The sequence below is a fragment of the Rhipicephalus microplus genome, chromosome 3 (assembly GCF_043290135.1).
Source record: "Rhipicephalus microplus isolate Deutch F79 chromosome 3, USDA_Rmic, whole genome shotgun sequence".
NCBI classification, from domain to species: domain Eukaryota; kingdom Metazoa; phylum Arthropoda; class Arachnida; order Ixodida; family Ixodidae; genus Rhipicephalus; species Rhipicephalus microplus.
The window spans coordinates 10,172,123-10,195,976 of NC_134702.1; the positions used below are offsets into that span (position 1 = coordinate 10,172,123).

Consider the following 23,854-nt stretch of genomic DNA (forward strand, 5'->3'; position numbering starts at 1 on the left):
TGATCTATAAATAAACAAATGTTGTTTCAGCTCTTTCTCGGCGCCGAGTCAGAAAAGCTGACAAAGCAGCCACGGAGAGGCGAGTGATAACAAATGCGTTAGTGTAACGCTTTCAGAGGTGAGCTTCCGAGAGTTATTGTGCTTGTATACTGTTGTAGTTATGCATTGCTATTTTCGAACAAGGCTGAAATGAAAGCAAGAGTGAAGCAATATGCCGCAAAGTCGGTTCACAGCAAGGACCCAATCGTGCATATACTTTCCTTCGTGTTTATGTCGTCGGCTAACGAGTTTCCCCGACAACTTGCCCAGCGTCAAAATCGAATACAACTTGCGAGCAATCCATTTAGGTGCCCCAGCCTTTTGTGAATGCGTGCCGAAACCTTCTCTTTTATTTTTTTGTGCTGCAAATTATCTATTGTACGCTAATCAGAGCTAATCGCATTCGATTTCGAAGTGTTCACTTCAAATGGAAACCTCTGTGCGTCGTTGCACTTTACCGCCACGCTCTCTACCAATTAGGCGCGTCACCTTCATGTGTTCCTCTGCACCACACGTGTTCAATGAAAAAATAAAAATTAAATTAAACGGGAAAACTCTGTTGCTCAGATGAAAATGAAGAGTGGGGAGATTTCGCTTAGAGAAGTCAAAAGTGAGGGAGAACAGGCGGAATAAATTCAGTATTTGGATAAACTGTTCAAGCCTCGTTCTCCTCCTACAACAAAACCGCGAGATCGTCATGTACGTACTTGTGATCGAAAGCTGTTCTCTGGCTTTTGGGTGTGTCCATGCATGTTATCACGCGTTTTTTATCGCGTCGAACCACGATTATGGATACACAGTTGTAAGTTCCTCTCTTTCATTGAGCCGTTAACTAGTCATGCGTTTAAACTTTCAGTTCTTTTTTTCTTGCGTCGCGCGAAAGATAGAACGGTTGCAACCTTTCCAGCTTCTAGATTGTTAAAGTAAGCAAGATCTCAGTTGAAAAGTAACATTTACCAATCAATTCATATACAAAAACAGAAATTCTAGAGAGATTTTATTCTATTTATTTTTTCTTTGTTCATGTAGATTTTTTTGACGAAGTATTTAAGGCCGATATAACCGCACTCTGGCTATCGTTCATACGAATTATTATTTTATTTTACTGCAAACTACAATGTAATGCAATGATTGTGTGTCGGGGGCTGGTTGTAGTAAAAATAATGTAGCACAGATTATTCAGCTCCTTGAAAACTTCCACATCTAGCATGAGCGGCCCGTGCATGCAATACAGCACAAGCTGACAAAGAACGGTAATGTCGCCTGGAGGGCGGAGTACTGTATAAGAGCAAAGCGTGCATAAAGCGGTAAAATTCTACTGATTCGGAGCGTTATAATCAGGACTTACAAAAGGCACAGCATTTATTACACAGTTCTCAGAGAATCAGGATAGCGCAAAAAAAAAAAATCGAGATTAACTAAATACACACGGCGTGTCACCGGTGCACAGGAATGTGACACACGCGCGGCAGTGGGACCACGGCTCGACGTTCCAAAAGACGCAGTAAACATGCACTAACCTGACGAGATCGATTGAGCAAACAAAGCAACCACTTGTGAAACACATACGATGCAGAAACAGGAAATTATACAGTGATTCATGGGAGCCCATTTGCGCACTGAAAGCGCAGGCCCCCGTGAGCGCAGCAGGAACGTCACGCATGACGCCAAACCACCACCGTATACATCATCATCATCATCATCATCATCATCATCGTCGTCGTCGTCGTCGTCGTCGTCGTCAGCCTGACTACGTCCACTGCAGGACAAAGGCCTCTCCCATGTTCCGCCGGTCAACTAGGTCCTGTGCTGGCTGCTGCCAATTTGTACCCGCAAACTTCTTAATCTCATCTGCCCACCTAACCTTCTGTCTCCCCCTAACCCGCTTGCCTTTTCTGGGAATCCAGTTAGTTACCCTGCACGACCAGCGGTTATCCTGTCTACGCGTGGTTTGGTGGGCGTGGTTTGGTGGGCGTTGGATAGGTACCACTATTCTTCCTGTGCCAGTGGTTGGCCCGTTTCACTGAAAGACACCGGCAACCCTTGCGATGCCGCTTCGCGGTCCTCACTGTATTGTCAGCATCAACGCTGGAAGAAATAGGGGCGACGTGCCGATCTGCCGATTACGTCACGATTACGTCATGCTCATCACGTTAGATTCCGTACTCGGTACTCTGTACGTTACGCCATATTCTGGTAAGGACACGTGACCACGAACTGTTGCAGTAGAAAGAGCTTTTCCCGCATCAATATTTCAGGACGGAAAACAATATCTTTTATTAAAAGTACGCGAAATAATTTTAGGAAATAAAGGTGCTACAAGAAATACAGTAAGTAACAAACGCAAAATAAAGAACACAGGGAGGTCAACCAGGCTTCAGTTTAATTGGCTAACCTACGCCGGGGGAAAAGAAAAAAAAAGGAGAGGAAAGTTGAGAGAGGGATGAGCGAAATAATGCAGAGTGCACACTATATATGGTCTGCGTACTGCCCGATATATTGTATATGTCTTCATTTCCTACGAAGACCTGCTACGGTGGTCTGTCGCTTATGGAGCTCGGCTGTTGACCCGCAGGTAGCGGGTTCGAATCCCGGCCACAGCGGCGGCATTTTTGATGGAGCCATGAATGCTCGAGGCCCACGCACTTTGATTTAGGTAGATGTAAAAAAAAAACAGGTGGTTAATAATTTCAGAGCCATCCACTACAACGTCTCTCATTATCAGGTGGCGGTTTTGGGACATCAAACCTCAACAATTACAAATTACAATTACAACGAAGTTTCGCATGGGGCACAGATATTTCACGAACCACTCCTATATGCTACACCACTCGAGATAAGTCTATTGATATTCCCGGTACTGGGACACGCACGCGTGCATGCGCATGTAGAGATATCAATGTTTACCCCAATTCGCGATGCTCACCCTCCTGAGCTTAACGACACAGCCCACATTTGTTTTTAACAGGGCTACGAGTTGCGTGCGGAGCATAAAAGAAGCAAATACGGCTTACGTACGCTGGCAGTGTCTTCGTTACGTTCGTAGCCAACGGACACCGAGGTTGTAATGGGCTTCTGACAGACCGAGGTAAGCTTTTTATGGAGCTAGCGTCTCTACTCGCATCTGAGCATGCAAAGTGAGCTCACTCTTCTTCCGCACTCCCTCGCTCTTTTGTCAGGACGTCGATGTGATATATTACACACTGCAGTCTAGCGCAGCAAGGCAAACTCACGTAAGCTCTAACCTAAGCGTGATTCTGGAAGCTAATCGTCGCCCTGCGTCTGTCAGCCGAGGAATGCAACTATGATGGCTCAGCACACGCCTACGAGATATGTGTACGCAACGTGCATTGCCCTACGCTGCTTTGCTTGCGTACAAGAAGCTTCTTATTGAGGCAAAAGCCGTACGTGTCTCGAGCAAACGTGGCCTTGAGCGAGAAGCCAGAGTAAGAGAAATGCAAAAAAAAAACATTACGTGACGTCAATGGGACCGAAAACTACGCAAAAACTAGTCGAAGCATTCACGTAAGAGAACTCGTTGTTGGCCAAAGGTGTTAAATATATTTTCAAGACGACACCTTCACTTGTATGGGTGAAGAAGAAGAGTAGTGGAGCGGCGCTTGGACTGTGTGGTTGGGTGAAGCGTTCTAGGCCTGTCTCAGAAGTACGCTGCTCTTTCACAACGCCATTTCACCTCATCTTTAAATAAACACAGTCACTCGTAACAGTTTGGTGGAAGGTGCCGGGTACATCGATCTGGGCGACCCAGCTCTACCGATTTTGCGACGGAGCAGACGCTTGGCAGGCTTGCCATCGCAGCTACCAGACATGGAGGACGCGGGAGCAGGCCTTAACAACCTCGTTGCTGATGAGCAACACGCTCACCCGCCAGGACAAGCTCGCTGCGGCATGCCGGAACGTCAGCCGAGGACCTTTTCGGGGCAGCCGGATGACGATGTTGACGACTGGCTCAAGCACTACCAAAGAGTGAGTCGCAGCAACCGCTGGAGCACTGCTAAGCAGCTCGAGAACGTGGTGTTTTTTCTCGTCGGCACCGCGTCTCTTTGGTTCGACAACCATGAGAGTGCATTGACCACATGGGACATTTTCGTGGACGAGCTGAAGAGGTGTTTTGGTGACTCAACAGCTAAGGTCAAGCAGGTGGAGCAAACGCTTTCACGCAGAGCTCAGTTACCTGGCGAAACATGCACCACCTACATCGAGACCGTCTTGAAGCTTTGCGGAATCGTGAGTGCGACCATGTGTGACGAAGATAAGGTAGACCATCTGCTCAAGGGAATCGCGGAAGACGTGTACAATTTTCTTATCACTAAGGAAGACTTACACACACCTTCCGACCTAAGGAGACACTGCCGAGCAATTGAAGCGCTGAAGAGGAGGAGAGTCCTACCAAAGTTTGGACGTCTTGAGAATGTGCCCACGATTGCAAGTTTCAACCTTCCATCGCAGGACGACATCTCTTCTCTTATTAGACGAGCGGTTAAGGAAGAACTTGCTCAACTGCAAGCTGTGGACACCGCTGGTGTCTGCCATCAGTGTGCATTCGACCAACGGCCCCGTGAACCACTGGTACCTCGGATGCGACAGAGCAACATTGAGCCTCGCCCGAATTACACCGATCGGTTCGAACGAAGGAGTGAACGACCACTCGAAAACCAGGAACGCAGGCAAGCTGCATCACAGCGATTTACTCCTCGGCCACCATCGCCCGGCTTTTATCAACCGACGAGGTCTACTTCGTCCGGGACGACTAGACGCGACACCCGTACTTGCTACAACTGTGGGCTACCTGGACACATCGCTAGGTACTGCTACCATCGCCAGGAGTGAGCTCCACGATTCAACGTGTACACGCCCTACGTACCTGCTGGCGAGTCTCGACCATTTCAGAGCTCTTTCCAACGGCAACACGTAGCACGTGCTGACTCGCCTTGCTCCGACCGCAGCGCTACCCCACCACCCGCACGCCAACAGCAATCCCCGTCTCCGCGTCGCCGCTCGGGGACGCCACCACCACTGGGAAACTAACTGGTGCGACCAAAGGGGGCGAGGCCGCAAAATCATCGTCCGCAAGACCCCCTTGTGTTGTAATGGTTGAGAAGAAAGTGAGTGTTTTTGTAGACAATGTGAGCACTGTTGCACTAGTTGATACCGGTGCTGCCGTTTCCATAATGAGCATGTCTTTTAAAAATCGCCTTGGGACGAAAGTAATGTTTGCTTGGAATCGGAGTGCTACATTCCGCGGCGTAGGGGTAGAAACGTTGAGCCCGGTTGGAGTTTGTACTGTTTTACTTTCTGTAGGAAATCAAACGTTTCGAGCTGAACTAACGGTGCTTGCACGAGCGACCCACGACGTCATTCTAGGTATAGATTTTTTGCGGGAATGTGGTGCAACTCTAGATTGTGGTAGTGGTGGGATTATTTTTCGTCCCATGTTGCCGTCTCCATTGACGAAAGATACCGTTGATGACTGCTTGGAAGTGTTTTCCGTGTCTGAAGACGTCTGCTTGGCCCCACATACCGCAATGTTTGTGCGTGTAAACTCTTCGCGTTCTTGTGCGGGTTCTTACTATGGTTTAGCCGAGCCGAACTTCAATAACGCACTTAAGATAACGTTATTGTGCCTCGTTGCTTCGTGCTCACCGTCGATGGTTGTGCCGATTTGTGGACTGTGAACGTTTCCGCGCAGCCCATATATCTGCCTGCAGGACTTAAATTGGCAAGCTTTCAAGAGCAAAGTACTCTTACCATACGGTCACTCCAACTGTCGGTGGATGTAAAGAAACCCCACGCCAACTCGTACCCCGACTATTCTGCCAGCATTGACCGTATGATTAACAAGTCACTTCCATCAACTGAACGGTCGCTGCTGCAGGAGGTGATCGCGCGATACGCCTCAGTCTTTGACTTTGCCCAAGACGAGACGCATACCATTACGCCACCGTCTTCACGTACGCAACACCGCATCTATACAGGCCAAGCACCACCAACACGCCAGAAGCCCTATCGTGTATCGCCTTCCGAAAGGAAAGCCATCGCTGAGCAAGTTGAAGACATGCTAAAGAAGGGCGTCATACAAGAATCATGTAGTCCATGGGCAGCTCCTGTCATTCTAGTCTGGAAAAAAGATAATTCATGGAGATTCTGCGTAGACTATCGTCGCCTAAATGATATCACAAAAAAAGACGTCTACCCTTTGCCACGTATAGATGACGCCGTGGACTGCCTGCATTCGGCCTTCTATTTTTCTTCTGTTGACTTGCGTTCTGGGTATTGGCGAATTCCTATGCATCCCTCAGATAAAGAGAAGACGGCCTTTGTAACACCAGACGGTCTCTTTGAGTTTAACGTTATGCCCTTTGGTTTGTGCAATGCTCCAGCGACATTCGAGAGATTTATGGATACAGTACTCCGTGGACTAAAATGGGAAATTTGCATGTGCTATTTAGATGACATGATTATCTACGGCAAGACTTTTCAAGAGCATAACCACCGCTTGTCGCTTGTGTTTGAATGCTTACGCGAAGCTGGCCTTGTTTTAAACTCAAAGAAGTGTCATTTTGGAGAACGTCAAGCCCTCGTATTAGGCTTTCTCGTGGATGAAGAAGGCGTGCGACCAGACCCACAGAAGACCACAGTGGTTCGCAACTTTGAACCACCACGAACAGTGAAGGACCTGCGAAGTTTTCTGGGTGTGTGCTTATATTTCCGCCGATTTATTAAGAACTTCGCACTACTTGCCTCCCCACTGACGTCCCTTCTTCATAAAGACACACCGTACTTGTGGGATGATAAATGAGAGGCTGCATTTTAACAGCTGAAGTTTTTATTGACTTCAGGACCCATCCTAAAGCATTTTGATCCAGATGCTTTGACTGAACTTCATACTGATGCTTGTGGGCTAGGTGTTGGTGCTGTGCTGGTCCAACTCTGCAACAGCCGTCAGCACGTCGTAGCATATGCCAGTCGGACACTGACCCGAGCAGAGAAGAACTACACCGTCACCAAGCTCGAGTGCTTAGCAGTCGTCTTCGCCATTCAGAAGTTCCGACCGTATCTACATGGCCGCGAGTTCACAATAGTGACCGATCACCACTCACTATGCTGGCTTGTGGGACTTCGTGACCCGTCTGGCCGGCTGGCTCGTCGGGCGTTGCGCCTCCAAGAGTACAGCTTTTCTGTTACCTATAAGAGCGGACGATATCACACAGATGCCGACTGCTTATCCCGCCTTCCTTCAGTACATACCAACGCTGACGACGATGACATTGATGACTAGTTTCTGTCTCGTCCGACTTCCCAATACCAGCAGCTTCAAACGTGAGCAGCAGCGCGACCCTACTCTGAAACCCTTGCTCGAAGCTGCACATAACTTCGTCGACAAGCACTTTAAACTTTCAAATGGCTTGCTGTGTAAAAGAAACTATTCAGCCGATGGCCTCCCGTTGCTTCTAGTGGTGCCGGAAAGCCTGCGCCAGGTCGTCCTTCGTTCTATGCACGATGCCATAACATCCGGTCATCTCGGTTTCACACGTACGCTACATCGACTACGTGAGAGATTCTACTGGCCGAAAATGTGGAAGACCACAAAACAGTACGTCGCCAGCTGCGCTATATGTCAGCGCCTCAAGCGATCCACCATTGCCCCGGCAGGTTATTTGCAGCCCATCCCTCCACCGACATCTCCTTTTGAAAAAGTCGGCATCGACTTGCTCGGACCCCTTCCTAAGACCCCATCGGGCCACCGATATGTTATAGTGTGCGTGGATTATTTAACGCGTTATACGGAAACGGACGCACTGACATCGGCCACAGCAGCCGCTGTTTCTTCTTTTCTGTTACAACGGGTCATACTGCGTCACGGTGCTCCACGGGTTGTCATCAGTGACCGTGGACGACAATTTATCGCCGATGTGGTTGAAGGAATTTCGCGCCTCGGTGGCTCCTCTTATCGCCACTCCACTCCGCAAACTAACGGTCTCACTGAGAGAACAAATCGAACTCTCACGAATATGCTATCGATGTACGACGATGCTGACCACAGGAACTGGGACGCCGTCTTACCATTTGTTACTTACGCGTATAATACCGCCAAGCATGAAGTTACTGGACATTCGCCCTTCTTTCTGCTTTACGCACAAAATCCACAGAGTTTTCTGGACACTCTATTACCTTTCTCGCATCAGAAAGATCTGTCCATCGCTCAGACGTTGTGTCGCGCTGAAGAAGCCCGTCAACTAGCACGCCCTTGAACATTGTCTTCGCAAGAACACAGCAAGAGTCGCTACAATGCCAAGCATATCCCCGTAGAGTTTTTTCCTGGTGACTACGTGTGGCTGTGGACTCCTGTTCTTAGAAAAGGATTGTACCGGAAGTTTCTAGCAAACTATTCTGGCCCATTCGTGATAGCCACTCGTCTCAGTGACGTGAATTACGTTGTCGCCCGAGTCACAGCCAATAACCGGCGTTCGCACACTACGCAAATTGTTCACGTAGCCCGCCTCAAACAGTACCATCATAGGCCTATTTAACTCGCTCGGCGAGCTTCGTCTGCCGCCGGGGAAAATGAAACGAAGATGCGCGAGCCTACGGGGCGCGGAAGAAAAAAAGAGTAGTGGAGCAGCGCTTAGACAGTGTGGTTGGGTGAAGCGTTCTAGGCCTGTCTCAGAGGTACTCTGCTCTTTCACAACGCCATTTCACCTCATCTTTAAATAAACACAGTCACTCGTAACAATATATTTTCAAGACGACACCTTCACTTGTATGGGTGATATACTCAATATCCCCCCCTACCCTAAAAAAATTAGTTCCGAGTAAAAGGTTGATTGCGCGTGCATGTATATGATGACAATCAAAATAAAGCGAGTCAGTAGTGGTTAACCACTCAGTTTATTTAGTCAACATTAACGTCATATAAAGTCCACAAAAAGAAAACAGCCAGTACGAAAATAAAAAAAAGAAGTGTCGCGGACTGAATACTAAGCAATGACTCCCTTAAACAGGGCAGCTGCAACAAAGGCAAACTGCACAAACACGGGCACAAGTTGGATTGAAAAGGATAACGCAAACACTGACAATCAACTCTAAACATCTGAAATGTCTCATCAAAAAAAAAAAAGAAAAAAAAGAGGTGACAAAACTTTTTCTCTGTGGGCCCAAGAAAAGGTCTGCTCACAGGTCACGTCCCCGAGTCAAAATTTACACGCTGACACGGCTTTTGCTTCAGCAAATACGGATAATTTCTGCGAATGTTTGTTTTCTTTTCCGCGCCTACACGGTGCGACCATCCAGCGAATAGTCGGCGCTTGTGTAGTTCTTTTATTGCGTGCTTGTACCCTCGTTTCCAAGCTTGCATTTTTAGTCACATGAACCGACCTATTCCCCTTTCAGTCATTCAAAGTTGCTTTTCACGAAATAATGCCTGCAGTAGAACTCAACGAATACATCTACAGCAGACTTCTACAATCGGGGCTGAAGGGAGTTATGTCATGCATGGAAATGGTAGCCTTCTGCCTCTCCGCTTGGTGCCCCAACGATAGCAATTCCAACTGTGTTTGAAAGTTACATAATTAAAATGTATGACATTGTCAGCAACGCAAATGTATTTGCACCACGCGCCATTTAAATGGGTCTCCATTTCAATTTGCAGAGAACATCGGTCATTATATATATTAGTTAATATCTTGAGGTTTTCTGAGTACGGGGCACTGAAGGGCAAGTCTTGTCACCATGCATGTGGTGTAACTTCGGCCCGCTATATACAACTTATCTCGCGCCGTGAGACGACTGACTTGATTGAAACGCTCACTGACATTCAGGACCACATGGACGCGTCCGAGAACGCTCTTATAAGTTCTTCACTCATAAGCACATCCTCGTCGATCAACCTTATCACCTAGCACCCATTGCGAAACCCGAAATCTCCGGCTTCGATTTTTGATTTCTAAGCCAAAGAGCAACGCCTAGTCTTGCAACGATTTACGAGACCACCTCATGAATCCGACCTGAGAAAATGCTGCACCAGTGGCAAAGAGCTTCGAGGTGCGAGTTAGGTAGCACTTAAAGTGTCGATCAAAGAGCGCCGCCGTCGATCGCGCTAGTCGCTCAGACAATGGCGCCGCGCCAACCACGCGCTCAGTGCAGAATACCCTCATTGATTACTTCCACTTTTGTGGAATTGACCCGCTCCAGGTTCTGCAGTTACCTCATTTAGTTTAGCGGTCACGTAGCCCTATATTAAGGACGGAGAAGTACAAAAATAAGAGCGGCTTGTATAGTTTAGCCGCCACAAAGGAGTTGCCCCGTGACAGCGATGCGGTCGCTTCAATCACAACCTAATTGTTTCTTTATAGCCCGAAAGGTCAGGCTTATTTTGTTTTAAACAATAGAACAGTGGCCTCGTTTCCAGCAGGAATTTTTTTTTTTTTGGGGGGGGGGGGCACCTTTATTATTTCGGGGAAGGGCACCTCCTTGAAATGGTCAATTTCTTCTCTTTACGTCATAGTGAAAAAAAAAATTCGGGGAGGGGGGGGGGGGGCACGGGCCAAGTGTGCCATCCCCTGGCTATGCCCCTGGTTTCTAGTATCGACGCTGTGACGGACGTCGCCTGCAAAAGAGCAGCCAGCCAACCGCATTCAAACCCCGGAACGCCACAGCGCTCCAGCCAGCCAAAAGTTGTCCGAACTCTCGCACTGCACGCGTTTTCCTCGCTCTTGCGGAGGAGTGCCTAGCAGACGACCGGCCGAAAAGCTCCCCTCGTCGTGGGATCGATCGCAACCAACATGACGGCGACGCTAGGCGGACGACGGCGGTCGCTTGCAGAACCACGATCCTCAGTCGAAGCGAGCTCACGTGAGTACGTCTCGAGACGTCGAGGCGAAATTATTTCTACTCTAGAAACATGGGACGGTCACTCGCACAGACACAGCAGCGAACTCCCGGCTTCCCCGCGGAGGCTCAAAAATAGCGTGGCTCATCGCCAGCGTTGCGTGCACAGAGGTGGGATGTGCGTGCTACGTTGGTGTCGACCCTGGGAGTCTGATTCATTGAGCGAATCATTTGTGTGCGCGACAGCCGCTCTGTTCGAATTGTGCTGCTGTGTTGCGGCTTCCTTCCGCGGTATAGTCGAGAACCGTTCTCTGCTCGTTTTCTGTGACGTCGCTTTTGGAGAACAATGACTTCGCGAGAGCGGGTCGCGTCTCAAGTCGTGATGCTACGCGTGTTGTACGTCGTCTCGAACGGGACCGAAGGGGTTTACGTAAGTACACGCTTCTTATTGCCAGCGCCACGGTGTATACCCCGTCGTTTTAGTGGCGGTTGCTTCCGTATAATCGCCGAGTTGGGAGGCGCGTGATAAACGGCGCATGTCACTGAGAGAATACGGGTTGAGCTGTTTGATCGGTTCACACATGGTTCGCTGACAAAGCATGACGCGTCATCGTAGCAAACCCGCTTGAGTTAGCCTTATTCTTGGCTGAGTTTTAAAGCACCCAATCGTACGTATTTGTCAGCATCCGTTCGCAGCCCATTGCGAAGGACTTCGAACCGGATGCGCACACATTCCTTCAATGAATGAAGGATAGACTGGCTGTCTGTGACAAACTGTCGCAAACAATCCGTTATTTACAGGTTCATTACCGTTCGAAAAATTTTGCTCTGCCGACTTCAGTGACCTAAGAGTATTTTCGAGCCGTTGCTGACAAAAAGCCTTTAAAAGCTAGCTAACCGAATAATTTGTCGTAGTTTCTTTTGAAGTGAACTGTATTCAGTTGCTGCATTGTCTTCGATTGCAACAACATAACTGTAAGTATTTTGCTGCTTGGGACTACAAAATATTTGCGGTTCGTGAAAAAAAATATTAAAGAAAATGTTGACCGAGCCGTCAGAAACGCGGGTGAATACGTTCTATTATAGCGGTTTAACTGTCGCTTCTTTTCTTTTTTTCGCTGTGATTCATGATGGCTTTGTGTTTCTATACAGAGCTAGGACACGCGAATAAAGTTATTTATTTGATGAACGCACATTTGTAGCGAAAGTTTATGTGCATACGACTTGGCGCAAATTAGGTTACCCGACGTGCGACCCTCGATAAAGAGAAAGAAACTTGACCCTATAGCGCACTCCTGGACGCCAAAACAAGGCACTTGACCGTGTAGAGTCGCGCTCTGGTGACCTTTAGGGAAGCCGGCATGCGTGCAGTTGGAAGTTGTCGTCATGAACGTAGCCTATGTCCAAACGCAGATGGAAGAGTGCGACACCACTTTGCCACGCAGTCAGTGAATGTGTAACTTTATCCGTCTGTGTGCGCCCCCTCTGAGTGACAGCAGCACACTGACTTTCACACGCGTTGTCAAAGTCTTGTAATTTTTTTTCATTATTCTTTAATATGGTGAGTCTTTCTCCCATTTTAAGCCTGTAATCTATAAGTGTGACAATGGGAGGGCACTCGTTTATTCGGCCTGTGGCTTCATACAGTGTACGTGCTATAATATACCGAATATACCACTGGTTCATTGAGGTCATTTTTAGCGCTGCTTTCTGAGCACATTCGTCAAAAGAGGGTTTACAAGGTAGTTCTGTACATTGGACTACGAGCAAAAGTTTCAGACTTATGGAGGAGGAGGAGGAAAGTTTAAGCGGAAAGACAGGGAGGTTAGCCAGTTCTTAGACCGGCTGGCTACCCTGTGCTGGGGAAAGGGGTGAGGGGAATGAAAGATGTTAAAAAGAAATGTTGCGAAGAGAGGGAGAAATTACAAAAAAAAAATTGCGATAGAGGAAAGGCAACATCAATGAGTATAAGACACTAAAGTCTGTCTCTGAGGCCAGTTGTCCGCAAAAAGCGCAGCAAAGCTTTCAAAGCCTTCTGGGCTGAGGATGGGCTCGGCCAATGACCCAGAATCCTTTGTTCCGACAAAGGCCGATTGTCTAGTCTATCCAGAGCTGCAGTGAGTTCTTGTCTTTGCACGTTGAAATAGGTGCACTCACATAGAAGGTGCGCGATGGTTTCTTCGCAAGTGCAGTAAGTGCATGTAGGAGAGCTGGCCATCCCGATGAGATAAGAGTATGCGTTCGTGAAAGCCACTCCAAGCCACAGGCGGCATAGAAGAGTCTCCTCAGCTCGAGATTTCAGACTTATATTCCACGTTAACCGGCCTAGGAGGGAAACACGAATATTGCCAGTTGCAAAATATTCTACAACAACGGGCGGCACGCTTATTTCCTCGTGATCAACTTCACCCTCAAAATTTGTGCGCGCAGCCTTCACATGAAGTATCGGAACACCCTATACTGAACACGTTCATTTCAATCTGTTTATTTCAGCCGGTGTCATGGGAGATGTCAGTGTTTCAATGTCCACGATCTGTGGACTCTCAATTTTAAGAGTGCCGTCACTGTATACAAATTTTTGGTGCCTACTTCAATGTCTGATGCTTGGTCGCTGCGCGTCAAAGAAACACAAACCGACCACACTGACTATTTTTAGACCTTCTGTGAGCTTCGGTGCTTTGTCCCTCATTCATTTAGCCTTAGTTTAGCCCCTTCAAACGTCACCTGTGCGTGTAAAACTGTCCGTAAATGTGTCGAATGGATAGGATGTTATTTCAAGGCACTCTATGTTATATTGCGACAATAAATAATGCCGTACTACGTTAAATTATGTGTTAGAGTTGTCATTCTTAGTTACCTTGTACTTAAATATTTATTTGTTATGAAGCCCTTCATGCTCTGCCTTTGCATGAATAAAATGCAATCGAGCTAATACCGAGCTGGAAACATAACACTAATTTGTTTTTGGTTATGTCCACGCTGATAAAAAAAAAACGAAAATTGACGTAAATCGCGGGAAGCGGCACGTCACACGACTCGTCGAAATATGCCTTCGGCAATGCGATCATGTGCAACAGTGCGCCTCAAATTGAAGTTAAATGAAGCGAAATTTATTGCGCATTAGGTTCCACCCATTCAAAGCTCAATGTATTTTCTTCTTGGCCCCTATTCGATACTAATAGTAAATACGAGTATATAGTGTACACAATTGTGCACACAGCGTGTCAAAGGGCCGCAAACCAAGCGTTAGTTTGGAGCGCCTTTTTGCCTTTTACCTTTTTTGCTCTCTGGCGAGCAGCGCAAGGGCACCGCAATCATACGGCTGTCCGCCGGTATACGTGCCGTATGTTTTCGTCGTGCCAGCAATCGTTCGTTGCCCCGGTAACTCTGTCGCGACGACGCAGAGAAAAAGAGGGAGGGGATCCAGTAAAAAAGGTCGAAGGGGATATGTGTCCTCCTCGCGAGCGCCTTCACTTCGGGAACCTCGACGTCCGAAGTCGTAATCTACGCGTACGAGGGAAAGGGTGGTGCGCGCGCTCCCGACAGATCCCCCGCGGTTTCAATAAAACGCACGGAACGTCGGGAGGATATAGCGCATGGAGGTGACAGCGGTCCTCGGGGAGGTGGGGTATATATCGCACTGTGCATGCGGTGACGTTGAATGCGCGCGAAGGATTAACGCGACCTGTGCCGCCATCTGTCTGAAGCTTTTCACGCGTCCGACTTGGCCGTTATTAAACGAGGGACCACCTATCGTGGCGGGATGCGTTCGCCTGCAAAAAAAGGTCCCTTTGACGGCGCCGTTGTGAAACGCACGCGAGGGAACGGGGTTGCGGTGTGGCGCTGCGCAGATTATTCCGCGAAATCTCGCTTGGGACTCGTCGCTGCCCGACGTGACGTCACCTCGTCCTGCAGATCGACCCCGCCATGAAGCCGTACTTTAAATGTGCTTTTTAAATAAAATGAAAATCAGCTCACTTTTCTGCACGGTATCGTGCGCGCCAGTGACTTCCGCATTCATCGATAGAAAGCTAAAATCCGTGTGTTTTCGTTTCCAGTTAATAATAATAATAATAATAATAATAATAATAATAATAATAATAATAATAATAATAATAATAATAATAATAATAATAATAATAATAATAATAATAATAATAATAATAAGTAGTAGTAGTAGTAGTAGTAGTAGTAGTAGTAGTAGTAGTAGTAGTGAACTAAAGCATAATGACCGCGCGCACAAGAAGGCTAAATGTTCTCCATTCAACATGTGGAAGGATGAGTTCAGCTTTTTCCGAGCTCTCTCCAAACGCCTATATAAACGGGAACACGGCTCTTGTATTAAATTATTAGAAAAAAAAAGTCTTTCTGACACGCTGCAGCTGAGTTTTGGATGTACGCAAACGGTCTAGCAAAAGTGGTGAGACCTTTATGCTGCTGATTTCGAACGGTGTCGAAGTGCATGCCGTCGCTGACTGTTTAGCAAGCATTTTCCATCCGTTTATAACGCCTCAGACTCCAGGACTCAGATAGTACTACAGCTCACACTTAGCACATCTAGTAGTCTATCGCCGGATGAAAAGGTCATCTGCGCATGCATTAAGCACTTGAAACCGCCCTTATGGTGTGGCCCAGATGACATTCCTTCCATCATACTACAGGCTTATGGTAGTATATTTGTCCTAGTACTGACTACAATATTTAACAACTGTCTGAACACTTCCACATTTCCCAGCATGTGTAAAACTGTGTGCTTTATTCCATTATATAAAACTGATGTTTCTAATTATCACCCGATTTCTCTACTGTGTGCCACATCGAAGATTTTTGAGCTGGCTCTTCAATACTTTATGTATAGGATGAATAATAATTGATTCCTAATCAACACGGATGTCTTCCTGGCCGCTCAACCTTCACACACATTGTCAGTTTCACGACGCAAATCTCTTTAGCTAATTCTCAGAGAGGACAGTTGACGCAGTTTACTGTGACCTGAGCAAGGCTTTTGACGAAGTCAGCTACTCAATGTTTTTGGTTAAACTTGCAAACATTGATGCTGTCTCCTCTGTTGTGAATCTCCTGCACATCTATCTGCTTAATAGATCCTGTTATGTTGCCGTATATGACCAAATGTCTTCCTTGTACAAAGACACTGGTGGAATCCCTCAAGGGTCGGTATTAGACCCACTCTTATTTTTAAGTTACGTTAACGATGTTCTTTTTTTGCAATTAGTTCCTCTCCTTTTTCTTGTATGCCGATGACATCAAGATATTTAAAAAAAATTCAGTTAACAATTGTCGCTTGCTGCAGTCAGATTTGTGTTCTTTATCTGAATGGTGTGGTAACAATAAACTTTGTGTGAATAGCGCAAAACCATAGTCATGGGTATATCTCTCAAAACATCCATCGTGTCATTTTCAAATCATGTCAATACCATGTCATTAGAGAGTTTTAGTGCTGCGGAATGGTGCTACGTACGCATTACGCAAGCGCCTTGCGTTACGTGGCGTCGTTTGCCACTAATCGGCATTTAGTACGCCTTAGTACCCGCGTACGTAACGAGCGTGAAGCGTGTTGCGTCATCTGGTAGATCAAAATAGAAGCACGTGTTGTTAACAGCCAATGTGAGCCAATCCAAGTGTTATAGCCAGATTATAACCATATTTTAAGCCACAGAGCCGGTCGGTGCTTTCCTTTGATGCCGTCATTTTGCAAAACGAAGTCTCGCGCTGTCGCGAACTTGTTCGAGAGCGGCGCGATCAGCTCATACGTACGCACGCACGCATCTCATGCGTGCGTACGTAGCGGCTGCGTACGTAACGCGATACGTGCGCGTTGCGGTCTGCGCATGCGCACTACGCAGAACGTGGCGTCCTTACGTACGCAACGCCGCCACGTACGCAGCGTACGCTGTACTAAAACTCTCTATTATCTAAAGTTCATGAATTCAGTAACCTTGGTGTTCTTTTTGATAGCATGCTACATTTTTTTTCTGCGTACACTAAACGTGCTTTCATGCGTGGTCTTCGTTCTCTCGGCTGCGTTTGTAGAATCTCTATAGAGAATTCAGTTTTCCTACAGCCTTCCTACGCACCACAACGAACGCTATCATTGCGAACGCTATGCTGACACTGCCTATACTGTAATAGATTACATGTGGACGTTGCAAGAATAGTCGAGTCCGTGCAACATGTATCCACTATAGCACGGAAGTAAAACACTGTGTGCGCTTCGCTTCTTGTGACTGCTTGAAAGGGGAAACGCGTGCGCGGTTGGATCGCGTGACGATGCCGTTGTCTCGTGACGAAGCCAGGCGTCCGCTTTCACAGCGCTGCATGGATTTGTGGTAACACAACTCCAGAGTCAGAACAGCCGTGCGTCACCGCGTTTGCCGACCGGAAAGAAAAAAAAAGAAGTGCGCGCGAATTGTGCGACGTGGTGCGCGGACAGCTCAGCGAGTTCTCGTCACAGCAATCAGAGCTGCTGCATAGTTAACAACACGCTCGCAGATGCGGCCGTCGCATCAACAAGTTCGGCGGCCCGCCCAAGTTGTCAAGCTGCCATAAAGAAGCAGCTCGTTTGTTCGCGCCGTTGACGCCTGTCGCATAAGAAGCTGACAGCTGCTTCTACCTTTGCTGTTGTTTCGCTAACTCTTCGACTGTAGATACATACCAGTCTACTCAATGTATGCTTAACAATTCCAAACAAGTTTGCTAATTCCGCGACAAAAAAAAAGGGTAATGATAGCAGTGTAATGTTCACCATCAAATTCAAGATACCTTTTCACATCGCCTCATGGATTTCCGTCATCTCTATTGTTATGCGCGTGAGAGGGGGGTTTCAGCCCCCCTCACCCCCACCCCCCTCACACACACGTTTCCTGGCTACGACCCAAGAAATTGTTCAATTTTGCTGGTTCGTATGTAAACGATAGCGTGAATCCGTGGCAGCCAACGGTATAGTTCTACCAAGCTGTTCATCGCTTGCATAAGACATGGGTAGGAGTTTGACGACGTCGAACGAAACAACCTAAATTCAATATGCAATCATGCGGGAATGGTGAGAACTGTGCGAGAACGGTGCGAACTGGCAGCGCGGAAGAACACACAAAAAAAGTCAAAGAGGCACACAGCGTGCTCTTTGCTTCTTGTGTGTGTTCCCCCGCGCTGCCAGTTCGCTGAACGACTAAAAAGATTAAGGTCGTGGAGTGAAAGTGCCGAACTTTGTTTTACGACAAAGCGGCTACGGTTAACACGGAGCCAAACTAGCCAAACGAAGTCGGAATAACGAAGCTTAGACAGATCCATGTAGTGTCCATCATTTCCACGCTAGCTGAAGCGCAGTGCGTGGGAGCTCCCATAGACACTAGCGCCAAATTTCCTTCTATGGAGTATCACTAGAAAACTTCATGCCTCAGTCACCCTTTCTGAAATGGCAGCAGATGAGGTGTGGCAATGGACGAAGGAGAATTTCAACAGTGACGGTATAGTGACGGCTTACGAGGCCTTTTACATCTCTGCTTGGCCCTGTATATTCTGTGAAATGAAATTGTACGAAGGACCCACGATGCGTATAGTTGTTGACATGTTCGTTGTTCTAATGAAAAGAAGATGAACGATTCAGTGGAGAACTAGAATGCTGACCTTAATGAGCCCATGTTACAAATATCAGCCAGGCAGGCGGCGATATATATTCGGATAAAGAAAACGGAGTTGACTTTATCTAGAAGGCACCTAGCTGCGATGACGCCTATAGCTGTTCGAATGATCTGTAACATGAGTAAATAATTTTATGAGACAATAACCGGACCGGTTTCACTGACATTAGTTGCACTCTAGAAAGAAAGTTTGTTTCCGACGAAGATAAGAAACTTTATTCATAAAGTTCATAATGTGTGCGAACATGATTGATTAATATGTAGGGTTTATCGTCCCAAGACCATCATATGAATATGAGAGACGCCGTAGTAAAGGGCTCCGGAAATTCGTACCACCTGGTGTTCCTTAACGTTCACCCAAGTCTGAGCAAACAGGCCTGCAGCATTTTCGCCTCCATCGAAAGCACAGCCGCCTCAGCCGTTATTCGATCCCATGACCTGGGAGTCAGTAGCCGAGTAGCTTAGTCACTAGACCACATAATATGCGCACATTTAGGTCAATATTTAGGACGGTTATGTAATTTCCTTGCTCAAAATTAAGTGGTACCCTAAATAGTGGTGTTTAACACGTCTATTCTGTCTGTCTTAGATGTATTCTTGGGTGTTCACATAAGTGTGGTATCTTTCTTTCACTGCCGAGTCATAGCGCTAAATTTGACAGCCGTGTATATGAAATTTCAGCACTAAGAAAAAAAAATGCTGACCTTAATTCAAGCTGGCCTCCTCAGTAATAAAATGTACTTTTTTTCTGCATTTAAGTGTAACAACTTCAGCACTGCAGTATAGTCGTATAGAGAGAACAAAAGCGGTTTATCGGTTCCGGCGAACTTATATATGCGCATATTCTGCCATTGAGACTTCCTCATACGACTTGGCTGTCTCATGACGTGCAGATGGGACTGCTGCCAATGTCTAATCATGAGAATTCTATGGCGCTAATCTCGCCGTCACGTAGATTAGCGTCACGCTAATCTCGTCGTCAGCGCGAGCGTTTAGGCTTACTCAACGTTGCCTCTTCATGTAACTTCAGGTGAGCGGCGTTTTTTCGAGCTCCAGCGACAAAAAAAAAAAAATCCAGATGCTGTATTGTGACATTTTTTTTAAATAGCCTAGCTTTATAGACTTCATTGTATATTGATTGTGCTGAAACGAGGTTCTTTGCGAAGTAAGAAATTTCGCTTCGATTGGTATTTCAGGAACGGAGGCCCAAGTTAATGACACAATGCGCGCAGCCACGAAAAAGAAAAGAAAGAAAGGAAAATTAGTGCCAGAGAACCGTTTTGGATGTGTGAACTCCATTTCATAACCCTGGAAAACGTCGCCCCGTTTTCACGACGAAACAAGCTCTCCATCGAATAATTATTGAGGTTGTGCATCCCAGAACTACGATGTGATTAGAGAAGCCGTAGTAGAAGGTTTCGGAAATTCTTACCGTCCAGGATTATTTAAAGTACACCTAAATGTAAGCACATGGGATTTTATAGCATTGCTTCTCCATCAAAATGCGATCGCCGCAGTCGAAATTAGATCGCGCGCGATTTTAGGGTCGAGCATCGTATATTCACTATAGGCCACTGCGGCGGCATCGGCGACGACGAAGACGACGGTGATCACAACTGCGTATAATTTGTCGCTTTGCTGAAGGCATGTCAGTGCAAAATGCACACCCTTCCGGGGTATTATAAGCGTGCCTAGAGCTACCTATACCAGCACACGTAACAACTTACGCAATAGAAATGGAAATGCTTGCGCAAGGGTCTTCCTTGTGCATACAATTGCTTATTCTACATTTTATATGGACCGATACCACACGTAATAAACATCGTTGCATAGGATTACTTGTACAACGTTGTATGAACAGGGCTTTCCTCCGTTGCTTTCTTCTGCTTGCTGTGCACTGAGCTGTGGCGGCTGCATTTCCGATGGAGGCGGAAATGTTGTAGGCCCGTGTACTCAGATTTAGGTGCACGTTAAAGAACCCCAGGTGGTCAAAATTTCCGGAGCCCTCCACTACGGCGTCTCTCATAATCAAATGGTGGTTTTGGGACGTTAAACCCCACAAATCAATCAATCAAATGAATTGCTGTCCACTGAGGGCCGTAGCGCTGTATTGCACGCTACGTGACGTAACTGTTCATGCATCGCAGATAAACCTATACGCCGTGTTATCACGTTCAACCAGTGCAGATAGCTTCGACGCACTTATGCGCTCTTGGCGCCAAAACACACTTCTCAACACTTCAAATCTATGTGTGATCGCCTAGATACTGATTTGTCTATGTGCTCTATGCTTGCTCTTGTACTCGTGCTACTACAGGTTCGTTCATGCAGGTTCGCACGTAGTGTCGTGCAAATCACACAAGACACCTCACTTTATATTCTCTTCTTTCGACGGAGCAGCACTGTTCCTTTGTAGTCGAATTAGCTGAGTGGCGAGATCCCAATTTCAGAGCTGTATTCTTCCAAGTAATGCCTGTGACGCGAGAAAACACTGCGTGCGGCTTATATCGCTGCCACACTATTGCTCAGTGACGGAAGTGACGTTTTACTTTTTAAACCAGATTCTGGAGCAAAAAAAGGGGTGCTTTGGAGCAGCCTTAAGTGCTTCTGGAGCACATGGCAAAGTATTCCGAACGACTTCTGGAGGCTAAAGCATCATTGAAATGTGTAATGAATATTATTACATATTTAATAAACATATTGCACGTACGATAACCATAAGAAATTGCAAGAAACAAATGATTAAGCAGATGGATGATCACTGATCACTGAGTAAGACGAGCTTCGTACATTTAAAACGGCGTTACTTTTGTCATAGATGACATACAGCTCACCACCAAATTAAAAAAAAAAACTAGGCACAATCACATGAAACTATCGCCAAACCAGCAATTAAAAATTGGTACGAGATTAGAGAAATATGCAAGTCTCACATGTCCAAAAAAGAGCCAGCATCAAAAATTAAAGGAATGAAGCTATTTACATAAAATGCCAGTTTTTGTGGCATAAGTGAGGTCAATACTGATACAATAGGAAATGTAATCAATCACACATCAAAGTCATCACAGCAGAAGTTAGTAACCTCTATGATATCTAACTATCATTACGTACATTTCACCAAAATAACCTGCTTGTCAGGTCTAAACATACAGCCGAATCAGACACATATAAATACAAATCTTCTGACATTGCTAATACGCTAGTGTGCAGCTAGTATGGAGTTTGAGATCAAGCTGCATACTATAGGTGATAGTATACAACCTTGGTTTTGGTTTCGTGTAGGCTTGCTGAACGATCACACAGTTCAAGTTCTCTGTTTTCCGTTTCCCAATAACATTTTGCAGCAGTTTCGGAGCAGTTACTGGCAAATATGACACTTTGGAGCAACCCGGAGCAGCGTTTCTCTCTTGGGGCACTTTGGAGCAATTGGAGCAGCACTCACTGATTGCTTCCTTCGTCACCTCCATAGCCTTTCAATTGTATTCCGTACACGTTTCTTTGTCCCCCTTCGCTGGGTTAAATGGAACGGGGACGTGGGCAAAAAGAAATCGACAATCATGAAAAAAACATGCTATTAAAGGTAGACATCGGTGAACTCGCTGTGAAGAAGAAAAAGGACGACGCACGCCAAAGAATATATGCATAATGTGCGACCCCATATATTCTCAATTGCAAGGAAGGTTTCTTTAGATAGCACGGCGAGGCCCGCCTCGGTGGAACAGTAGTTACGATGCTCGGCTGCTGACCCGATCGAAGGCCACGACTTCGATCACTTCCGCGACGGCTGCATTTCGGTGAAGGCCAAAATGTCAGAGGCCCATGTACTGCACGACGTCAGTTAAATACCGCCAGATGGCGGAAATCTCCGAAGCCACGGCGTACGGCGTCCTTCGAAACCATATCGAAAAAACCTAGACATTATTAGATAGCTCCACTAGTTCGGAATGAACGATATGTCTGGCTGGTGACGCGACCTATAATGAATAATAGTTCTGAAAAAAAAAAAGCGCGATCACAAAGTGTGTTTGGTAACGTACATTCCGTCACTCATTGGAAAAAGTGCCGCATGAGATCGATATTCAATTTACCATTGATGTTCCGATCACTAGAAAAACGTCGCGTCGCGCTGATCGAGATCCGATTTCGCTCAAACTTGCGGAAAAAAAGAAATGATACTGCAGACACAAGGCGCCACGTACATCCCACAAACTTTTTTCGCGCGTTTCTGTTTGTCATTATTGCGCTCACTGCACTTTTTTTCCCTGTAAGGTCTGAAAACACACGTGTTATTGTAGTCGGAAACGTGTCACCGAAATAGCTGTCGAGTGTTGCCACATTCGGTGATTCATTCCCAGAATAGATGTGTCAGGATTATGCTCCTTCCAGTGCGAAAGCTTTCGTCAAAATTCGTTCGTTCTTCGGTGTGAGCATGTGTGTGTCACCCTTTCTAGTAAAAAAAAATAAAAAAAAATGTGTATATGAACTGCTTTCGGGCCGCGTTTTCATTTGAGCAAGCTGACACGCCATCGTATGCAGTTCTCGTGTTGAATGCGGAAAGTAAAAACTCGTCACCCGCTCTTGTCTGGGCTGTCAGTGTTGTGTGGCTTAATTTCCCAACTATGCACATTCGTAATCATTATCGCCCGAACAACGTTCTTTCCTTCGTGTCAAAGTCGAACTCGTTATCGTTTATGTACATGGCGGAAACTGCTTCAGCGGGGACCGCCCATCTTTTCCCGAGCAGCGTTTACCTCCTCGATGATATATAGTTATAAGCGGCTATGCCCACACGTTTGTTACAAACGAGCGCTCAACAAAGCGCGCGCCTCCAAATCCTAACCGCTACGTGATGTCGAGGCGGCGAGCAGACGCGACAGAAGCCGGCGTAAAGAAGAAACAAGCATCAGAAGACGCTTCGCGCGCGCCACCTCTCCCCCTCGGAAGCGCCGTAGCCACGCCGACCAACCCCGATCTAACACCCAGCGAAATCTAGAAACATCGAGAAGGAAGGAGTGAGCCACTCCCTGGTTGCGTGACGGGTCACGGAGAGTTCGAGAAAGATCCCGCCCCTTCCCCAGCTTTGGCTGTTGAATGCGCCGACGAAACTTCGAGAACACAGTGCGAACGTATATAAGGCAGCAGGGGAGGGAGTCGTAGGAGAAGATGAAGAGAGTTTGCTGCCGTCAGGCGAAGGCTTGTTCTACAGTGACCTAGCAGAGACGAAGTGTGTTTTCCATCTGCTGGTAAAGGCTTGTCTTACAAGGAGGAGAAGAGTGTGTGTTTATCACTTTTGGGCGAAGACGTGTTCT

The 23,854-nt window shown here is 46.8% G+C and overlaps 1 protein-coding gene across 4 annotated transcripts in view; it reads left to right on the top strand.

Annotated features, from left to right (window-relative positions):
- Positions 1 to 10,756: 10,756 nt before the first annotated feature.
- The window catches only part of LOC119182738 (solute carrier family 35 member G1), an 82,153-nt gene continuing 69,055 nt past the window's right edge, over positions 10,757 to 23,854 (top strand). Inside the window, exon 1 of one of the 4 annotated variants that reach the window (XM_037433435.2) lies at positions 10,757 to 10,911. The gene's annotated coding sequence lies outside the window, so the exon portion shown is untranslated. Of the gene's footprint in view, positions 10,912 to 10,948; positions 11,318 to 23,854 lie in introns of those variants that run through there. The other 3 variants (XM_075888858.1, XM_075888860.1, XM_075888859.1) reach the window with 3 other exon arrangements.